At 39.3% G+C, this 7,407-nt stretch overlaps 1 protein-coding gene across 3 annotated transcripts in view; it reads left to right on the top strand.

Annotated features, from left to right (window-relative positions):
- LOC107585853 (semaphorin-6B-like) overlaps positions 1 to 7,407 on the top strand; it is a 134,558-nt gene that overhangs the window by 10,839 nt on the left and 116,312 nt on the right. The window contains exon 2 of one of the 3 annotated variants that reach the window (XM_016273014.1): positions 2,135 to 2,233. The exons of the other annotated variants lie outside the window; for them this stretch is intronic. The gene's annotated coding sequence lies outside the window, so the exon portion shown is untranslated. The remainder of the gene's footprint in view (positions 1 to 2,134; positions 2,234 to 7,407) is intronic. 3 annotated transcript variants of the gene reach the window in all.

The raw sequence follows: 7,407 nt of genomic DNA, 5'->3' as shown, positions 1-7,407 counted from the left end.
AAAACAAGTCTTAATATCGCATGCAGTTATGGCTTAAATTGAATTAATTTTAACCACTGAATGAGTGGCACTCAAGAACCGAATTAGTCCAATTTATGAATGAATCATTCTTTTGAGTCAGTTCTTCTCAGAGAATTGATTGTTCACAAATCTGAATTGATTCTTGAGTTAAACTCACTGACTCTGTTATTAACAGCTTAAAGGAGGGCAAGATTATTAGTGAATATTGCCTTCGTGTTTTACTGATTACTTCTATGATGTTGTTTGTCATTTTTGTAGGCTAACAAAATAACTACAACATCATACAGTTTTGGAACAACATGAGGGTGAATAAATTATGGCAGAAATACTTTTTTTTTTTTGGCTGAACTATCTCCTGTGAGCTTTTGAGAGATCTATAAATACTTGTAGCTCCTATTTTCTGTCTGTTATCTTAAAGAATATAAGAGAGCCTTGTATCCCGGGCAGACAGCCTGGCGATCATGTGACACTCTTCCTCTTTGTGCCGCAGGGACATCTCTCTCTCTTTCTCTCTCTCTCTCTCTCTCTCTCTCTCTCTCTCCCTCTCTCCCGCCGGCGCTGTCCTCAAGGAAACTTGATACTGCCAGTGTAAACTCTAGAAATGATCAACCAGAGACCATCGTCCCTGAGAACGCTCTGCTCTGTCCTCCTGCCCCATGTCTGTCATGACTTCGAGATCTGTGAGGGGTTACATGAAGCACAACATGCTGTGGCATTGGGTCACCACATTAGCGCTGCTCGACATGCGGCTCCTCTCTGCGCCAAGGGAGCCGCAAGGGCTGGTGTGGAAATACTGAGCAAATTGGCTTGGATTTTTAAACCTTTCCAGATCACTCTTGGAATATGTTGTGGTAAACAATCTTGAGTGCTTTTTTTAATGCTAGGTTTATTGATGAATCTCTGTATGAGGGAGTTTAATTGCATAGCCGCAGGGTCGACTGCACAATCTCTCCGACACGGGAGAGTGCTGGCTCTGCCAAATGTTAAAGATGGCACTTGGGCTTTTAAGGCCGCTGCTTTTCTTTCTCTCACACTGGCTTGTTTAAGGGCGGTTTCACCTGCCTTGTTTCTCACGACTGTCGTTGGTACCATAAGTGGTGACAACAAAGTTTCTTTGAAGCAGCACAGCGAAGGAACAGCCTGGTGTTCACGCTAGTTATGGAAGAACAGCTTGGGGCTCCTTGGGTCAGATTTCTCCACTTATTTATGAGATAAGACTCTCTGAGACAGTTGGGCCAGTTGTTCGTTTTCACAACCTCACTCTCGCGCTTTTTCTGAAGTCCCCTTTTAGCGTTTCGCACGGGTCCACCGAAGTTAAACATTCTCTAAGCTGCGATGTTTAGATCTATAAACAGACTGTAAGCTAAACCTAACAAATGCTTGAAAGTCAGATTTGTCAATGGACATCAAACTTGCAACACACAGGCATAATAAACCCCCGCTACCGAATGCAAAAAGCACACACACACAAGAGATGACAGAGTAATTACCATGTGGCATCAATAAAAAAACACTAGAATTCCCCACTGTGAAAATTAATCGAGCCTAAAATTGCGATGAAAGTGAGAGATTTTGGCTCTGATGGTATGGCCAGGGACTATTCGTGGACTGTCTGATGCATATTGCTCATACTGGCAAGTACATTCGCAATCACTGGCTAGAAGTAATGATAACTTGATTTTGATTTGATAACTGTAATCAGTGAATTCAAATGATAAAAACTTAGTTTTTTTAATGATTTAATAAAATAACTCTTATTGTAAACACTGGAGATGCAAATGTGGCCTTTATGGCTTTGTCATCCATGTCAGAAGGAAAAACTGAAAGTCATTGTTTGCTTTCACCTGCATCTTTACATAACTGCTCATCTTGGAGCTGAGATATTGAGAAAGAGCAATAGATGAGAGAATGTGAAAGTGTGTGTTTGACTCTCTTTTGAAGACATCAGCATCAGCAGCAGCGGGTGTTGTGGCATTGCCCCATTTGCCTGTCAGATTGAAACCGGCAGCTTCTGAAAAAGGGAACGGCTGAGCACAGCCTCGGCATCTCTGCAGGCAGCTGCTGCTTGGAGCCGTTCATTAATATAATAACTCGGCTCTGTATTTCTCCTCAGCCTCTGTCTCTTTCTCACCCCTTCTGTGAGAGTTCACCGCTGGTGGAGCTGTGTGAAGCTGAGGAGAGTTCAGACCTCAACCTGGAGGAGCTTCACTCAGTATGTCGCTTGTCTTTTATGTTTATACCCGAAGTCAACATCTAAGCATTTTTAGTTCTTTCATTCTCGATCTCTCCCTCTCTTTAGACTCATTCTTTCTCTCTGTGCTACTTGTAGATTTTTTTTCATGTAGGAAAGATATTATGACAGTTTTTTTTCTTGTTTGCTTCAAATGAGCTTCTGTCTTTCTCTTGCTTTTCCTGTTTCTTTCTCCCTTTGTACCATAAGACCAAAGTGCCAGTTGCAAAGCACAAAGCTGAAACCCCTACGACCCTGTAGTTGTGTGTGCACATACACACGCTGGTCTCTGGAGCCACTGTGAGCCACATTTGCAGGCCGCTCTCTCATACTTAACAGGTTAATTAGAGGATTTGTGTTAATGATCCAAGATTCTGATTAGACGGGCCCCTATGCATTTGTACCCTGTAGGGCTGCATGATTATGACAGATTATTACTGTGAATTATTTCTGTTGATATTGTAATCATGATTATTAAATTCGATTAATAGAATTTGCTTTAAGAGAAGTCAGATGTAGTTAGACAGAAATCATCCAGGCAGATTAATTGCTTGATATTTAGTCATTCAGAGATTATCAGCATTTGTTTCAGTTCCAAAAATACCTAATCCACTTTGTTCATTGTTTGGTAAACTAATTAGCCTTTTGTTTCAATTGTTTTAGTGAATGGTTTTTAGTAATGCTAGGTTTATTGATGAATCTCTGTATGAGGGAGTTTAATTGCATAGCGGCAGGGTCGACTGCACAATCTCTCCGACACGGGAGAGTGCTGGCTCTGCCAAATGTTAAAGATGGCACTTGGGCTTTTAAGGCCGCTGCTTTTCTTTCTCTCACACTGGCTTGTTTAAGGGCGGTTTCACCTGCCTTGTTTCTCACGACTGTCGTTGGTACCATAAGTGGTGACAACAAAGTTTCTTTGAAGCAGCACAGCGAAGGAACAGCCTGGTGATCACGCTAGTTATGGAAGAACAGCTTGGGGCTCCTTGGGTCAGATTTCTCCACTTATTTATGAGATAAGACTCTCTGAGACAGTTGGGCCAGTTGTTCGTTTTCACAACCTCACTCTCGCGCTTTTTCTCAAGTCCCCTTTTAGCGTTTCGCACGGGTCCACCGAAGGTAAACATTCTCTAAGCTGCGATGTTTAGATCTATAAACAGACTGTAAGCTAAACCTAACAAATGCTTGAAAGTCAGATTTGTCAATGGACATCAAACTTGCAACACACAGGCATAATAAACCCCCGCTACCGAACGCAAAAAGCACACACACAAGAGATGACAGAGTAATTACCATGTGGCATCAATAAAAAAACACTAGAATTCCCCACAGTGAAAATTAATCGAGCCTAAAATTGCGATGAAAGTGAGAGATTTTGGCTCTGATGGTATGGCCAGGGACTATTCGTGGACTGTCTGATGCATATTGCTCATACTGGCAAGTACATTCGCAATCACTGGCTAGAAGTAATGATAACTTGATTTTGATTTGATAACTGTAATCAGTGAATTCAAATGATAAAAACTGAGTTTTTTAAATGATTTAATAAAATAACTCTTATTGTAAACACTGGAGATGCAAAGTTGCAAAGCACAAAGCTGAAACCCCTACGACCCTGTAGTTGTGTGTGCACATACACACGCTGGTCTCTGGAGCCACTGTGAGCCACATTTTCAGGCCGCTCTCTCATACTTAACAGGTTAATTAGAGGATTTGTGTTAATGATCCAAGATTCTGATTAGACGGGCCCCTATGCATTTGTACCCTGTAGGGCTGCATGATTATGACAGATTATTACTGTGAATTATTTCTGTTGATATTGTAATCATGATTATTAAATTCGATTAATAGAATTTGCTTTAAGAGAAGTCAGATGTAGTTAGACAGAAATCATCCAGGCAGATTAATTGCTTGATATTTAGTCATTCAGAGATTATCAGCATTTGTTTCAGTTCCAAAAATACCTAATCCACTTTCATTGTTTGGTAAACTAATTAGCCTTTTGTTTCAATTGTTTTAGTGAATGGTTTTTAGTAAATGTTGCGAATTAATATGATAAAAATTGACAATATAAAACGGTAGTATAATACATATACTGTATATATATATATATATATGTGTGCACTGGTTTGGGTAGTTTATGGGGACACAAATTTGTATCATGTCATGGGTATGACAGAGGTATTACAATGTGAAGGTGGTTTATGAGGACACTGCCTATGTCCCCATAATTCAAAAGGCTTGAAAAACATATTAAATGGAGTTTTTTTGAAAATCTAAAAATGCACAAAAAAAGTTTTCTGTAAGGGGTAGGTTTAGGTGTAGGGTTGGTGAAGGGTGATGGAAAATATACATTTTGTACAGTATAAAAACCATTACGCCTATGGAGATTCCCTGTAAACCACCAATAGCAACATGTATGTATGTTGCACAGCGTCATAGACACAAATACAAAACACCATCATGATGACACAAAAAAAACAAGCAAAGCATTAAACATTATTTTAACAACAAAATCTAAGAAACGGGGCCTAATTATTTAAATGAAATGTCAGTTCATGGTTTTTGACTGAAAATTATAAGATGAATTATTTTTTACTACAAAAAGCTGTACATTTAACAGCATTTTACTGTAAAATTCAATGAAATGTCCATTTATTATAGTTTTCACATCATACATTAAAGGAACTTAGTGTTAACAAATTAACAGGTTTTTACCATAGCATTTCTAACCCTTAAAATTCTGAGTTGTTTTCACTGTTATTTCAGTATTTTTTTGTACATTGGATTTTTTTTGCGAGTAATGTGTTCCTGAATTAATTTATTGCTATTTTCTAAATCAGTAAATCAAGACCAAATTGAAAGTGCCTAAATGGTTGACTTCACGCTGGCCCACTTAGTAGCAGGAAAAACAGAAGTGTTGTTCACATTTTGAATAAATTATAAACACAAAGTGAGCAACGTGACAATACCAGAGCACTCCCATTCCATTACAATCACTGAAGCTGTCACTGGAGGTTTGCACATTTCGACGTAAAGTTTAGAACAGAAGTTAAACACAAAAACAGTCTACTGATGGCTAACAGTCTGGTTTAAACACCCCTGATTTGCCACAATTTTTTTCTGGATGAATTGTACATTCCTAGTAGCGGTGGAACGGTTTAACTTACTCACGGTTCGGTTTGTATCATGGTTTTAGAGTCACGGTTTCGGTATGTGCTATGTTTAGGCAAAAACTATACCGTCAAATAAAAATAAACTACAAGCAACAGCACAAATAAATACAATAGTGTAAAGATACAAATAAAATAAATTTTTAGGTAGGTCTAACATTAGTTTTTAGGTACAGAAATTGAATAAAATAATCAAATGTAAAATAGCATTGCATATTTACTGTATAAATTAAAGATTAATCATTATTAAAGTTACAAAAGCTATTCAATCAAGAGCAGTGAGTGATTTCCTTGTTGTTGCTGTGTGATTAATAATAAGAAAGTGCTGTCACTTTAAGAGAATGCACTGATCCAGTGATTAGTACTGATACAGTGCGTTCAGCCGGCTATGTTTGCTATAGGATACGTACCAAGACGGGCATTTTGACATAAGTTTTGTGTGAATTTGTCCATTCAAACACAATACTTCAGAGAGAGCTTAATATTTGCTTGCTTCGGATGAGCACACGCACATCTTCTCACTGCGCACGCGAGCTCTCGTTCTCTGGCTCTTAAATGTTTAAACTGGCAAGACTTAAATGAGTTTAGTTTAAACACAGATACTGTTGTTTAAGGTCTGTTTAAGGTTTAAGGATGCTATTTAGGTCTCACTGGCGCTATCAGCACAATGACGGAATAAATTACTGCTCATATTCCAGCATACGGCATTCGCATTGAACAAGAGTGAATGGTTTGTCCATGTTTTTTTTTTTCCATCGCTGTCGTTGTAATGTACTGGGAAGCCAGAATTTGCATCCATTAACAGAAACATACATTAGCCGAACCCTGTTTGTTTTACGTGTTATTTATAACAAACCATATTACAGATGCACTGTCAGATTTAAGTTGAACCGCGGTCCTAGTGCATGGAGAACCGTATGGTTAGATTTTTTACAGAGAACCGTTCCACCCCTAATTCCTAGTGTCCAGGGTGCAATGATGGATGCAGGATGCAGCCTTGGTGTGATTCTGGGCATCGGAGCTCAGTGCTCATCCTGGCCTGGCTCAGTAATGAATCAGCAGGGTTCTCGCCTGTCGCTACGGTCCTAGTGCATGGAGAACCGTATGGTTAGATTTTTTACAGAGAACCGTTCCACCCTTAATTCCTAGTGTCCAGGGTGCAATGATGGATGCAGGATGCAGCCTTGGTGTGATTCTGGGCATCGGAGCTCAGTGCTCATCCTGGCCTGGCTCAGTAATGAATCAGCAGGGTTCTCGCCTGTCGCTGTGAGGGTCTTATCAGCCATACCTAGCTACTTCTTGACAGCACGTGTGGCTTATGAGATCCCTGCGGAGACCCCCTTGACCCACTTAGACAACTTGCAGTAAGTACAAGTGAGTAGGGTGCTGATATCGTTTGAATCTGGAGTGCTTTTTCAGAATAAAGTGGACAGCGTTGCTGGCGCCTGCAAGAGACAAAGGATGTTTTAGCTGAAGACCTAAGCACGCTGGATTAGAGTTGAAATATTGCTGTGATTACAGGGAGGGGTCTTGTATCCCAGACTGACTGTGTAGACGTGGGAATGGAGATGTGAGTCTGTTGTGTATTCAAGTCTGTTCCCCTGCTAAACCTTCCTGATTAATTCTTTCGAATCCTGAGAATCACCTTTTTCCTTAATCACACTCTCTTTCTTTCTGTCTTCATGTGTGGAGGTTTATAAAAACCTTTTGCCATCTTAGCTGAACAAAACTGGAAGTGCCACCATCAATGTTTGTCAAACTAAAACTGAGCATACTCTATGAAAGTATGCGAATGCTGATTCTTCTAACTACAAAATGTGTTAGAATACACTTGGTAGCGCAATACAAATACCATTCAAAGTTTGTGATGGGTAAGATTGTTTCTTTTACTTAAGGCTGCAGTTTTTTCCATCAAAAATAGAATAAAAATGGCAGTATTAAATTTTAAAATAACTTTTCTATTTTAGTATATTCTGAAATGTAATT

The sequence above is a fragment of the Sinocyclocheilus grahami genome, unplaced genomic scaffold (genome assembly GCF_001515645.1).
Source record: "Sinocyclocheilus grahami isolate Dianchi unplaced genomic scaffold, SAMN03320097.WGS_v1.1 scaffold75.1, whole genome shotgun sequence".
Taxonomy (NCBI): domain Eukaryota; kingdom Metazoa; phylum Chordata; class Actinopteri; order Cypriniformes; family Cyprinidae; genus Sinocyclocheilus; species Sinocyclocheilus grahami.
The sequence above is the reverse complement of the archived record's forward strand: the minus strand, read 5'-3'. Positions and strand labels throughout refer to the sequence as shown.